Source organism: Pieris napi, chromosome 7 (genome assembly GCF_905475465.1).
Source record: "Pieris napi chromosome 7, ilPieNapi1.2, whole genome shotgun sequence".
Classification (NCBI taxonomy): Eukaryota; Metazoa; Arthropoda; class Insecta; order Lepidoptera; family Pieridae; genus Pieris; species Pieris napi.
In genome coordinates this window covers 5,250,718-5,265,118 of record NC_062240.1, presented here as the reverse complement: position 1 = coordinate 5,265,118, position 14,401 = coordinate 5,250,718, and the positions used below count along the sequence as shown (strand labels likewise).

The 14,401-nt window shown below is 34.5% G+C and overlaps 1 protein-coding gene across 11 annotated transcripts in view; it reads left to right on the top strand.

The window, feature by feature from the left end:
• The window catches only part of LOC125051184 (GTPase-activating protein skywalker), a 68,120-nt gene that overhangs the window by 39,091 nt on the left and 14,628 nt on the right, over nt 1-14,401 (top strand). The window lies entirely within an intron of this gene.

Genomic DNA, 14,401 nt, shown 5'->3' with positions numbered 1-14,401 from the left:
CATTATAAAATAATCAGTCATGGTGAAACAAATTATTGTTATAACAGAAGAAGAAGGAAATTCATATAAAATAAGTTAATTCAAAACTGTCTGAATGTTTGTAGAGGCCCAAGTAATATTGATCCTTTTGAATATATTCACCCTATTACCTGTTATCAGACAGCGTCGAGACACGGTTGCATGTTATTACAACCTTAGTTTGGAATTTACCTTCGTTTTATATTTTTTTCCTTGTGTTGAGGTCGATAGCGATATGTTTTTCTAATGGCTTGCTTTAACGTTAATTTTAGGCTTTTGATTCTTTATAAATTGTTATTCTGAACATATAGCAATTATGTATACGTTTGAAATATAAACATTAGAGATAAATGTTTAGTCTAATTGTTAATAAATAATAAATTTGTAATAATTCATATACCAATAATCGTAATTATTCATTGTTTCATTGTCATCGCTGACCTACTGTTGGGTGATCAATACGCCTCGCCCATATTCTAGTCTCTAGTAATAAACTCATAATATTATCCCTCAGGGACGACGTCTTGTGGTGTCATATGACAAGTATATCAGACACGATATAATTATTGTGGTTAATATTGAAAAACATGATGTGGTAAAATGTTTCTTGTGCAACAATTTTTGCAACAAATATTCTGTGATTATAAAGATTAGGTTGATATTTATGATTATAATGATAAATATATCATTTTATATAAACTTTTTTTTAACCAAAGTTGAAATGCGTTAATTCACTAAAAGCAACTGGCATATGTGGGACTCGACTCACCCCAGTCAGAAAAGTGGTGACTAAACACCAACACCACCCACGACATCGCATCAAATAAGTCCTCTATATCAATAGCTACATGGCGTCGACCAAGTGTGGACTACATAGCTGGAGACGGGTGAACTTCTAAAACATAGCAAAGAGGTATAGCGAATATAGCCCTAAAACATAGTTGTATCACGTAAACTTCCTGCTCATTTGTCCTTTGCGGTCTGACGTAAGAAACGTTTGGATTTTGACTACTTTTTATAACTTCGTTAAGCGGTCGTTTTTTTCTCTTCTAATGTTTTTTTGCTCAACTATCGCCGTATCTAATGATTCAACAAAAAGTTATCAAGAAAGCTGTCGGTTTTTTTTACATTTTTTTTGTGATGTCATGAGTTTTCATTGTAACTTACGTTCAAGGTCAAACGTATTTTATTCTTCATATCCGTATTTGTTGTGTGCTAAAAAATAGAAAACTTCTGAAGCGATCGTTCAGAACATTTTGCATTTATATTTCTGTGTCAAGTACTCTACACATAATAGCGTGTATTTTATACGGTTGGTCGTGATGTAGCTTTATTTCCCTGTTATAACGATGCCAGGTTCCTTTTGCCAGCAATAGTTCTAAACAGTAAGCTGGTCTTTAACAAAATTTGTTAAGTTGGTAGTTTACATACATATGTATACAAAACGAAAGAAAATTAATTACTATAACGCAGTAATTCCTTGTAAACTTTTAATGATTACACTACATGGTATACCTATTATATTTGATTTATACTTTATATTACTTTAATTCTTCCCACAGTTTCCTTTCTTCACTTTCCCGCAGACTTTCTTTTACAAAAATACTTGCGTTATCTTTAGGTTTTCGCCTGTTAATTCCTGAAGGATACTCATTTAAAGTTCAAATGATCTTATCATGAACGAGCCTTATGGTTTAAAATTATCGATAAAAGACAAAAGGAATTTCTTCGAGTATTGTTATGTAACTAAAATGTATCAACGATTGATTTAGATATATTAAATAACATTTAAAAGAATTTGTTAAATTAACAACCTTGCGTATATAATACAAACTAATACGTTTGCAAAATTTAATAAATTCAACATTCATTGCTAAATTACTTTGTACGAATTAAAATTGAGGTCTCCAAAGATTAGTTCGTGCCTCGGGACCTTCCTTATTTAGGTCACGACCTCATCCACCCTCTCAATCGTACTCCAGCTCTGTACCAGTATTGCGAAAATAATCTATTTTAAAATGATGTCGGATATAACTCTGAAATAAAATATGACTTTGTGTTTTGTATTACAATTATTAAATACACTGGCACTATTATTAAAGTCAATAAAAACTTTTAATCCTATTAAATTTTTATTTAATAGGATTAAAAGTTTATTATTTTTGCACCTAAATAACTATACATATATTGTCGAAATCTGATATAGAAGTGGAAGACTTCAAATCTAAGCTGATAAATTCTAGCCCTTTGAATTGCATAGTTTGCATAACATTATTATTAAAATACATACCTAAATTGTTACGATCGGTACAAAAATAAATAAATCTAAACTCCATCCGATAACCAATTAATCGGGTTAGAATGACGTAGAATCTAAGACGGCTAATGTAAATACAACTAAAAATAAAGAAAGTATTGCAACAAATCACGTGGTGTTTCGATAAAACAGTCGTCAAGTGGCCTTGGATTGATCCGAATCTAAAGAGAATTCCATTCTCGTACGTTAGGGCTGTTAATGTTTGCAATTAATACTTAATGCCTACCAAAACATGGTAAGTTAGGCCCTATATAAAACCTACTCTCCATGCAATGTTGAAATATATAGGAACCCTTGCCGTATCTTGCGTTTATTAGTAAGTAAAATAAGACAGGGTGGTAGTCTTTGTTCTCTATCTATTCTAAAATATCTCTCATATGCGTATTGTATGCACTAGGGTTAAGTCAAAATTCTTGAAAAAAAAATCGGTTGTCTGTAAAGTCGGTTTACTGACGATAGTTGAACGTGAAAACGTCATATGAAAATACTGATGGAATGGTAGCATTTTTCAAAAGAAAATTTAAATTTTATTTGTTTGATAGATATCTTGTATAGAAATAGAGAAGGAGGTAAATGGAAATCACAATTGAATTGATCAAGTTACATTTATTTGTACGCATAAATACAATTATGTAATTTTTTGTACGATTGTGCCTCTTTGTCGCTCGTTCCGAGCTCTCGCTTGCACTTCAAGCCTTAAATGGAACGCCTCAGAGCGAGGTAACGCCGCATGAGTCATGTTTTTTCGTGCGTGCAGCCGGCTCCATCGAATTATAAGACGTTGTCACGTCAAAAAACCGAAACATAAATGATGTTTTGAAGAGTGCAATTTTCAGACAAATTAAATCCGGTCAGTAGGTAACCCTAAGTAGACGAAATGCCAGAAGCGGACGTACATCAAAGGTGGGGGTTTACGAGCACACATGTACCGCGATTTGCAGTAATGCTGCACATGACTAGTACACATATCAAACAGTTTTATTGTTTACCACAGTTATATTGTATATGCTTTCTGCAAGGCCCAAACGTAATAAAGTAGGTAGGACTTTTTTGATTCTTTGCGTTTCAGCTGGTTACTTAGACAGTTAGGCAACTATTGTCAAAACCGTTTAGAACAACATACCGGTTATATTGACTAAATTCAAAGATCCCGGCTGAATTCTATTGTATTAGGTACTTACAACGTCATCGGCTGTTACGACTATCGGTTTTTACGACCAAATATTAGTAGTCCCTTCGATGCCGTTATAACAGATTTTGATTGTATAATGATTTCTCTGATATATTCAGCACACAATTAATACGACGGGAACAACTTATCTGAAGAAAAAAAGGCTTTTCAGTTCGTGAAACTAGTGTATATAAGTCCAAGCCCGGTATCTTGGACATACGATCGCAGTGCCAAAAAATTAGTTAGTATGTAGCAAAGTATTGTAGACAGTCAGTAGTATTACTTATTAGCCATAATTATTGCATAGGACAGATAGTAATTCTTTACTAGACTTTATATATATATTTTTTTTTATGGCTCTGGCACGGTTTGTGCATTAGCCAGCGTCAAGTATGAGATTTTTATAATTCGTGTTTTTTGCCTTAGAAATTCGACCATGTCCTCCATGTACGGTTTAGGCACTCGCCCGGTACCGCACAACCCTCCCAAAGGCCGAGAACAAATTTAAATTAAATTAAAACTTGCCCTCGAACCGGGAATCGAACCCGGTACCCCTCACCTAGCTGCCACTCAATAAGACCGCTAGGCTATGAGGCCCCTAACTTTATAGTTAGTTTTTTTTTAATGAAATCCAAATATATCAATAACACCTCGGCTTCTAATTTTACCTCATTTTTGGCTTAACGCTCTATTAATACGCGTTTTACAGTTCTTTATCTATTCGCGACCCAGCTATAAAAGGCTTAGTTGTATTTGTGCGTTCCGAATTAAAGTCAAAGTAAATTTAACTTTGCTGTTTTTGCGTATTTGTGTGTTATCTAATAATCCTTGTTTAATGATTCTGTTTTTCATTTGTTTTGATAATATTTGAATGAGAAATTTTCGTGTAGACAGCGGATGTAATTAAACGAATGGACGTCGAATACACATATATATTGATTAGAAGCGCAAATTCAATTGACAAATTACGGTTTCGATATTGTATTTCCATATTAAGTACTAGGTAGGGCGGGGCTAGTTGAGCAATTTTTCACTTGCTTGGATATAGCTCCTCAATGATAAGTCTCAATGAGTTGTTATGTGTCCTGATGGATTAGTAATTTATCCTTTAACAAAAGTGTCCATAGTATTTTTTTGTAACAAGTCCAATATAATAGCTACAGATGTTTAAATGCAGAAAGTCAAGTATGCTCAATGTACCCCATAGGTGGGGTAAGTTGAGCAAGGGTATGGGGCAAGTTGAGCACTAAGAATGTCTAGGCCAAACCATGGGTTCTATGTTAACTTGAGATGAAGTAAAATATGTGTTAGACAGTCAGCTTTTTATTTATAGTCTTTTATTGACAGAACAACAAAACTTAAAGAAATTTTCTTTGTATAATTACCCGAAACTAGAATCAACAAAACATGAGCATCCATATCTATCCATTACTTCCGATAATTTCTAAAAAAGATTACCAAGGCTGGTGGGTTCGGGTTTTTGTATGGTTAGCTACGATTTCTTTTGTTTCAAAAACATCATCAACCATTATTTTCCGGCCATCTTATTTGCAATTCAGCTGGGTGGAATTTCAATGCCAAATTTAGCAGCACACTCTTAGGCAAGGCGACGGTCGTCTTTCGGAGAAAAATTCCATTTGTAGCAAGTATTTTTTCAAACAGTCCTCCTGTGAGGGAGGATATACTTCCCTCGTACATGTATAGCCCATAAATGAACCATCACCTTCATTTAATTTATTTAAAAGTCAACCCATACCGAATTCTTTAGCGGCGGTATTCACACTTTTTCCCTCATCGTGGACAGCCTTTGCAGCATTATTTAAGTATTCAGTAGTGTAAGAACATCTCCTCCTCTTGTAAGCATCCAGACAAAAATAAAAGATTCATTACTCATCAGTTGTTTAAGTCGTGGAGTTAGTTGGGCTATAGTTGCTCAACTTACCCCAACCCGGAATTTTAAAAGAAAAGTGGGATTGTAAAAAAATGCCTAGAATTAGACCCAAATCCTATTTACAAATCAAAAATACAATAATCTTCTGGAAGATTAACACTGTCCTAATTGAAAACAGAGAACATTAGACAAAGACAGACGAAAACTTGCGATAAACAATGTTTTTACTTTTTGGTCACAAAATAAACAAAACGCCGTGAAACTTCACTCACTCGTCGAGCTGCCACTAGCTATCGTGCGATGATTACCCCTCCTACCACTCCTTCTTTTCGCTATTTGATACTCCCGCGTAAGGTGAATAGTTTCCGAGATATTTCGATTGCCCAACTTGCCCCTATGCTCAACTAGCCCCGCTCTACCCTACTAATAGAGGAATATGTTACCAGCGGTGCTACAGCCTATTAGGTATGGGCTTCAGATTTCTGTATGTTTCGTGATCATTTAATTTTCGTAATAGATCGGTAGGCGATCTGCCTTCTGTGTCTGACAAACGCCGTCGACTTTTTGGGTCTATGGGATGCCGATTTTCTCACAATGTTTTCCTTCACCGTATGAGTGAGTGTTAAATGGGCACATGTAAGTCCATTGTTGCACAGCCGGGGTTCGAACCTACGGCCTCAGGGATCGCACGCTGATATCATTAGGCCAACCCTGCTATTGGAAAAGGTTGACTCGCCATTAGGTATCATTAATATAGGAATCCATGTCAATCCACTGTTTAGAATAAACATTTGGTATATAATTGATAGCAACATGTAACAGATGTAGTTGGAATTCACCTGAAGTTTATATCAGCGTGTGCGCACTCACGTACACATGGTACTTGTGACCTTTTGGTACCAGGTGTTTCGCGTTCGACCTAGGTTTTCAGTTTCAGTTTTATTTATTACCTTGGTTTCAGCAGCTCCCTATGTTTACGTGATAATATAAAATGTAAATTCGCGAGCCGTCACAACATAAGTACCCAAAAGAGAGCGGAGATGTTTTTTTTAAAATTCATTCACGAAAATAAAAATGTCATTTTTTAACTGGAGGTTTCAATTAACGCTTACATACAATATAAATGACAGGATGAAATAGAGCTACGAAGAAGAGTATGAAATATATCAAATTGGGACTCAATCACAAATATGTCTAAATATAGTTGTTGCTGCGACAGTGTGAAATCAGTTCTATACAACAGAAACGTAAAATTTTCCTAATAAACTCGATAAATTATTTAAACACATTTTTATTTTCAATTCATATTATAGTCGTAAATGAGGAATTTCGTAAAAGATAAAACGAACTTGATTGTTACCGACTCATGTTTGAATCTGTGGTGATTCAGGGATTCACAGAAAATAACCTTCGTTATTTTATTATCGCTATAAACCTATGAAACTGCTGTATTGTTCTTAATTGAATATAACATAAATTTCAACATAGTATGAGTCAGTAAATGTTATATTATTTTCTTTCGACAAAGGTCAGTGACATTTGACGTGCTAATTATCACGTAAGCACGTCAGATGGTAGAGATAGAGATTTTTTAAATTGTTGGCGGTTTTACTCGAAGAATTACTCTTATTACAAAAATTTATTAAAATAATATAACGCTTTTTTGCCTTACTTTAATATTCTTAAAGCAACAGATGTATGCATACCAAGAACATAAAAGCAGTTTCATAAGAATATTAAATATTATTTATATTCAATGTAAATAAAAATAAAAGTAATTTTTTTAGTTTTTCTCTTTAACTAGGGTTGCCTGGAAGAGATCGCTTATTAGCGATAAGGCCGCCCGTTGCATCGCTTATAATTTTTTGTATTGTTTCATTCTTTGTTTTTTGCAACGAAGTGTAAATAAATAAAAATAAATGTTAAAATAGATTACTGAAAAATGTTTTTCGTTTAACAACTTCTTAATTTCTAGATAAATTTTAATGATGATTATTCTTTTGTTATAAAAAAATTTATATGATAAATGTACGTATATAGACGCTAGTGTTCACATCAGGGACATCCCTGTGTTTTGGGTGACCAGACACTCTTCTATGGCTTCGCTCTGCTGTAGCCTCATCATGGGCTAAATAGCCCGCCCCGTACCGCTCTGTATTAGCAGGGTGCGAATCGACACACGGCCCAAAAGGGGCATATGCCCCGAACGAACTTAAACACTGCTAGGGGTGCAACAAAAGCATCGTGAAAAAAATTGTTAAATATTTTACATACGTAATACTTAATCCACAAATGCATAACTTTTTTGTCTGTTCCGTTTATACGGGCGCATTCTGTTGTCTTTAAAACTAATTAAGATTATGCAAGTGTTGTGTAATATAACAAGCAGAAATAACTCAATAAATTAATTAAAACTGTTGCCAAAGGTACTATTATGTATCTATTGTATAAACGTTGCAAACGAGCAGATCTCTTTGTTGTCAGTTTATTGCTTTGTTTTGGACACGTGACCGCGCTATCACGTCGTAAAATACGTAGGTTATCATTCGGTGCGATTTATTGATTTTATTGATATATAGACCACTCCTTGCGCGTGAGTGGACTCTGTTACTTAGAGCATTGATCCAGTTTAATGTTGTAAATTATAAAGATAATTTTATAAGACATTTCATAATGTATGTAATGAGAAATTATTAAGTTTGTAAATATATAAATAAAGCCTATTGTGTAGACTGTACTGTGGTCCTCCATTTTAATCTATTTAGTTTTTCGTACCCACCAATTCCTTCAAGAAAAGAGCGTACTAATTCCGAAAAGGCTGGCAGAGCCTTCTGGAGGCGGTATCACTTAACATCCAGGGGGCAATTATCCTGAAAAAAAAAAACACGGAAAAATGTTCATATGAATAACAATATAGGTCGAACTTAGGTTTATTTTTCTTGTTTATATAAACATCGAAGTACGCGAAGTATTTACTGCTGACAGCTTCAGTTCAGTATACAAGATGCCTTTGTCAAAATACGCAAATGTCAATCAAATGTCCAGTTGTATAGGAAGCCAAATAAAAGCGTGTTAACCCGCTGTTTTGTGTCTTGTAAAATTTTCGCAAAGTTATTTCCATTATGTCTTATCTGTAATATTATAAACTGAAATAAATTATTTAAGATAGCAACACACGCGTCACAAGACTGAAAAGTGTATTGGCATGGGTGTAGCCAACAAAATAGTGCCAAAATACAATTGTTATATAGGTACAGTTAAATTGTCCAAAACAGCTAATTTGGAACAATGCCATGGGTGACTTTGAAAATTCCGTAATGTAATTTGACGATGGAATTTTTTATAAATCGCTCATATTTTAAGTAACGAAAATAGAAGTTTGTGGATTGGAATTGGAAGTGGACGAAACAGACTAGGAGTAGGTGTTTTTCTTTATGAAGTTGGGTATAGTTGGAAGCGCTCAAGGCAAGATTGTGACTTGAGATACGAATTAGAATATGGGCCTAGAGCTTGATGTCTGCATTTATTTTTGGATTGTTATATCTGCAAGCGTGCCAAATAAAAGTAGAAGTGACTGTTTAAGGTAATTTAAAGTTTCATAATGATCAAAATGGACTTGGTCCATTGGACCAAACGAGTTACTCAATGGAAAGGACCACCAGGCAAGAGGCGGAAGGGGAGACCCTTAGACCGCTGGGAAGATGACCTGAAAAGATCAGCTGGCAAAAACTGGCACTCCATAGCACAGGACCGACAACAATGGGCATCTTTGGAGGAGGCCTTTACCCAAACCGGGGTTCCTGTTAAATAAATACTATAAATATATATTACTAACATAATTTAAGCTAACCTACTAACAAAATCAATATTTTTGGTTACTTTAATATAACAACTACCAACTATTGTAAAACAGGAAATAAAAAAGGCTTATTATTATTATTATTATAATGATCAAAATTGGATCGAAAACTTGGCCAAAATTCGTTTAGAGCGTTCGTTTTTATTAGAAGGTTACACAAACTTAAATCTGATTCAAGAGCTGTCAAATATTTTTCTATTTGAACTTTTACTTATTTGACAGTGCTCATACTTAAACTCATGTTCTAAATGAACTGCTAAATCGGAAATCACAGGTACTGCTACAAATCACTGTAGTGTTGTATCATGTGATACACGTTTTCGACTGATTCTCATTGCGACGGTTTTAATTGTAAATCAGAAATATTGAAAACGAGTTTCTTGTGGGCTTCTTCTGAACCGGCGATAGCTGAGGATTCGATAGGGCGTAAAATGTGTACGTAAAGCGGATTTAAGCGAAGAAATGATTATCTTATTTCTTAAGGATGTGGTTTTTCTAATCGACTTGCTTCATTATAAAGTGAATTGGATGAGGATATGAATTTCCCTGTTTTCACCTGTTAGGTACTATATGCAGTATGATTTACACATTTATTAAGTGGAGCACTTATAGACTAATCACCGTGAGACCTTCGTAATTATAATTGGCCAGGTGTAACACTTGTCTAGCTTGGTAGATAGAGAAAATTAATTTCCATATACTATGTATTTAAATTCATGTATCTGTTAAGCTGGGTATCGATTACGCGCTCCTGGAGCGCGCGCCATGAATGACCGCTCCGAGAGTGCGTTCCGTGTAACGCGTTCCAAATATTTGAAGTATATCAACTAAGCGCGCCTGGCGCGCGTGGCAACTGTTCCAGTGTTCGACCCTTCATAATTAATAGAAGCCAGTCGTGTACAATTTATAGTACTGATTTCTCTCCAAGCATCTTTTCTAAGCGATTTATTATGATACGAATAACTTTTGCTATTCCACAGCAGTTCTTTTGTACCATACAGTTGTATTAATTTACGGCAACTTTGGTTATCCATAATTCGGAGCGCAAAAAATACAAAAATACGATATGTCCGTCCCAACTGGCGCGCGCGCCACCTTTGATGCGTGGTAAAAAACCGACACCCGTCGGAACGGACCGCTCAGCGTTCGGGCGCTCCAACGAACACATTGGCGCGCGTTCCAAAGTGGTATCCATTGCGCGCGACTGGAGCGCGCGCCAATGTTCGCCCTCTTGGAGCGCGTAGTCGATACGCGGCTTTAGACTTTTTTAAGCCACTGTTACCGGTTAGGCCTAGAAATTGTAGGTATGTGGAGGGCATATAAGGAACTTTGATGTTCAGTAAACAAAGTGTTATTGAGAGTATAAAATATAGTATTACTGTATAAAACAAAAGTAAAATCGTTAGGGCCACAGATTAGTCGAATCGACGATAACGTACTATCACACTAAATAATACGTCTTCATCTGTCTAATTATAATACTATCTTGGGAGTTTAATTTCATCGAATCAAATTTAAGAATGATAACACGTACAAAACATATTTGTTGACGTGGTATAGTAGTACGACGCCATCTTGGCTACATGAGCGTTTTGGCTGTTTCTTGAAATTATGCATGTTTAATTTGATTTTTTAAAGCAAATACTTATTATCCAAATGAATTATAACAATTACTGTAGGCATTAATAAATAATCTGAAATAAAATATATCAGTGGCGCTATAACCTTTTTAGGTCTGGGCCTCAGATTTCTGTATCTGTTTCATGATCATTTGTCAATCGAATAGGCAAAAAGGATCACCTACTTAGTAGTAAGTAGGTGGTGAAGCCTTCTGTGCCTGACACACGCCGTCGAATTTTTGGGTCTAAGGCAAGCCGGTTTCCTCATGATATTTAACTTCACCGTTCGAACGAACCTACGACCTCAGGGTTGAAGGTCGCACGCTGAAGTCACTTCGCCAACACTGCTAAATAATCTGAAATGGTTTTTAAAATGTGTATTATCAAATAACCCATTGTAGCATACAGTAATAACACCTAGCTTAATAACGAAAATCATTTTATTTATAAGAAAATGTTTTATCGATAAGACCAAACATTACCTAATTATTCACTTCGCTTATCGCTTAAAAAATAAAAATTTGATTGATGTCAGTAGATTTATCAAGTGGGTTTTGCCCAACTGAGATCGTTCACAAGAAGTATGAGATAATTGTTATAATTAACTTATTGCCGTTCTAAAATATATAGCTACTTTAATTTTTTATCAATCAAAACAACAAACTTGGTATAAGAGACTTGAGTTACTTTTTTTAATATGATGCAGTTATAAAAACATTCATTAGTTTACATTTTAAAATAATAGAACTAGTACCTACATATATTCTTAGCATCTACCCGCTCACCGTCCACAATTTAAAACTGTTTTAGGACTGGCTTCTGAACACACCATACGCAGAGTTGGAGATGCTACTGACACCTAACAAGTAGTTACACATTCATACTCATTTCACTCACTCCTTCGCTCACACTCACACATGCACTTGTAACGCATCGCGTAATGCAGGTTGTTAAAAAAATGAAGATTATCTTGTAAACAGTTAAATAAATTTAAAATTGGAAAAAAAATCGAATATTAGAATCTTCTCAGGCAACTGACAGCATTTTGTTCCATATTTTGATTACGTTCTATGATTCTTTCATACATATTTGGAACATAGGTCAGTGACCTGACACGATTGTTTGTGGGTAGATCTTATATTTTATTCATATGTAAGGGCGCCGTTATTTTCTACATTATACTTGGACAACTGTTTTCTTTGTTTATTTTGAAATACGGTAAAAGGTCATAAACCAAATTAATCTATCCTAATTTTATAAAGAACTAGGTTTTTGGGTTTTGGTTCCCCTGGATTAATGTGAACTTACCTTATGACATGACAAATAAGGTTTTTTTTATCAAATATATATATACTCTATAAATATTTGCGAAATTACTTTAAAATGCTTTGCCTTTATTACACTGCTCTGGTGTGAAATTATTGGCAAAACATTATGTAAGTACATTTATGAAGTCTTGGCAAAAAATAAATTTTCTAGGTCATATTTATTGACATACTTTAAATTCGTCGTTTAATTATGACAACTTGTCACATTTATATACCAGTTGAAAATTAATTTAAATAAACACGATTTGATCATTTTTATTCTTGTCGTATTTTTGAATTCATTTTACTTTTCATCAACACGCAAAATACAGTGCCACTTGCACTAGTTTAGTTTTTAAAGTTGTGAAATTCTGTGAATTATTTTGGCTGCCATTTTATGCTTACTATGACAGATGACGACATCATACAATATTGACTTTCTTAAGTAAAACAAAATGTGCGCAAATGTTCTATATTTTATGTTTACGAATAAAGTACAGTGTCTAAAGGTCAAAAGAGCTTTTAACGTTACTTAGCTCGGGGTGAGTACCTAACGATGTTAACTCTTAATAAACTTGAGTGGTTCACGCCTTGGGCGGTCTTATGAAGGTCTCGAGGGAAATGAGAGAAGAAATTAGTTCACTAATTTTATTTAAAAAATAAATAATATCAAGATATATTTTATTAAAATGTTCGAATAAGCAGAAAGAGAGTACCAACTCTTAAAAGGGGGTTTAGACAAGATGCCTTAATAGTACCTAGTGTATAAAGAAATTCGAAAACTTAATTTGTATGAAAATTACAGTTCGTGTCGACAAATTTCGCAATCGCGAGCCCTCTGACATTAAGAGTTTCCATGTGCGGCCGTGGTATCAGGTGAGCCTCCAGCCTGTTTGCTGATTTAAAAAAAAATACGTCCTATCAAAAACTTTACCACTCACTAAACTATCGTAATGCGACTGCGTTGAATCGGTATATTTTGTAAGAGTAAAGGGTTATTCTTTTAAAAATAAAACCAAAAGGGAATTAGATTCTCTCATGTGTTAAACCCAGACGTATGTTGAAATATAGGTTGGATCGATTTCAATTTGCCTTATCGGTCGTGTCCAATACAGGCTAGGATGCGTCGATAATTTCATTAATTCTCTCGGTATTGGCAGACAATACAATTTTCAATATTACTCTGCTGTTGACTTTGTTCTTTATTCTCTATTTGATGCTCTAGCTATATTTAATGTTTACCTATAAATACCTTAGTTGCCATTGTTGCTTCCTTCAAAGTGAGGTTTAGCGTGCCACTCTCTGTGGTGGTATTCGAACCCCGGCTGTGGATTGAACGTTTCTATGTCGAAGAAAATCGGCATGTCTTAGAACTAATGTCAATTGCGTGTTGGAGACAGAAGTCAGATACTTGCTAATTAGAAAAAACAAATGAGCACGAATCAGATACCTGGCAAAGACCACGGGTTGGTATTGGTGCTGATACAGTGGTAATTCGCACATCTCATACTTTCGAAGGTAGAGCCAGAGCGATAAGAAGTACCCAAAGCCTTGCGTCATGGTACTAAAACCAAACAAATATTATTCAGATTGTTAATATCGCTCGATATGTATGAAAAGCCTGTTAGGCTATTGTTTAAAACCAGTCATGTGGTATAAGCGTATTGTGTAAATATAAATTCTGCATCACCGGGATTTTAATTAGCTCATTATGGCGCGTGAAGCTGTGATATTTTTCGTCTAAATTGTTTAAATTGACGGCTTCGTTTCATGGCCTTGTTAATTATGTCATTCAGTTTATTAATTTAAACGAAGATTCAATTAATGTTATGTTTCGTGAAATATAATTATGTACCTAGTAATTATATGAATTAAGTAAGTTTGTTTTAAAATGTTCGTATTGTTTTTTAAAACATTCCAAAATATATCGTTTGACCTCTTTGTTATAAGTCAATTGTCAAAAACAATAATTCCTCGATTTTTTTTATTTTTATTGATTATTAACTAACCTAAATCACATGAACTTATTAAATTGCTATTTTGCCGTCGGGTGTTATGTAGGCATTTAATGTAAAATTCCTAAATTAAAAGAACAAGAAGTCGCAATATGATACAAAATTCACACAATAGACACACATGTGTGAAGCTGGTCACGTGCTACGGAGCTTTTAATGCATAAGAGAATCAGGCTTACTATATTACGGTCAAGGTAAACTATA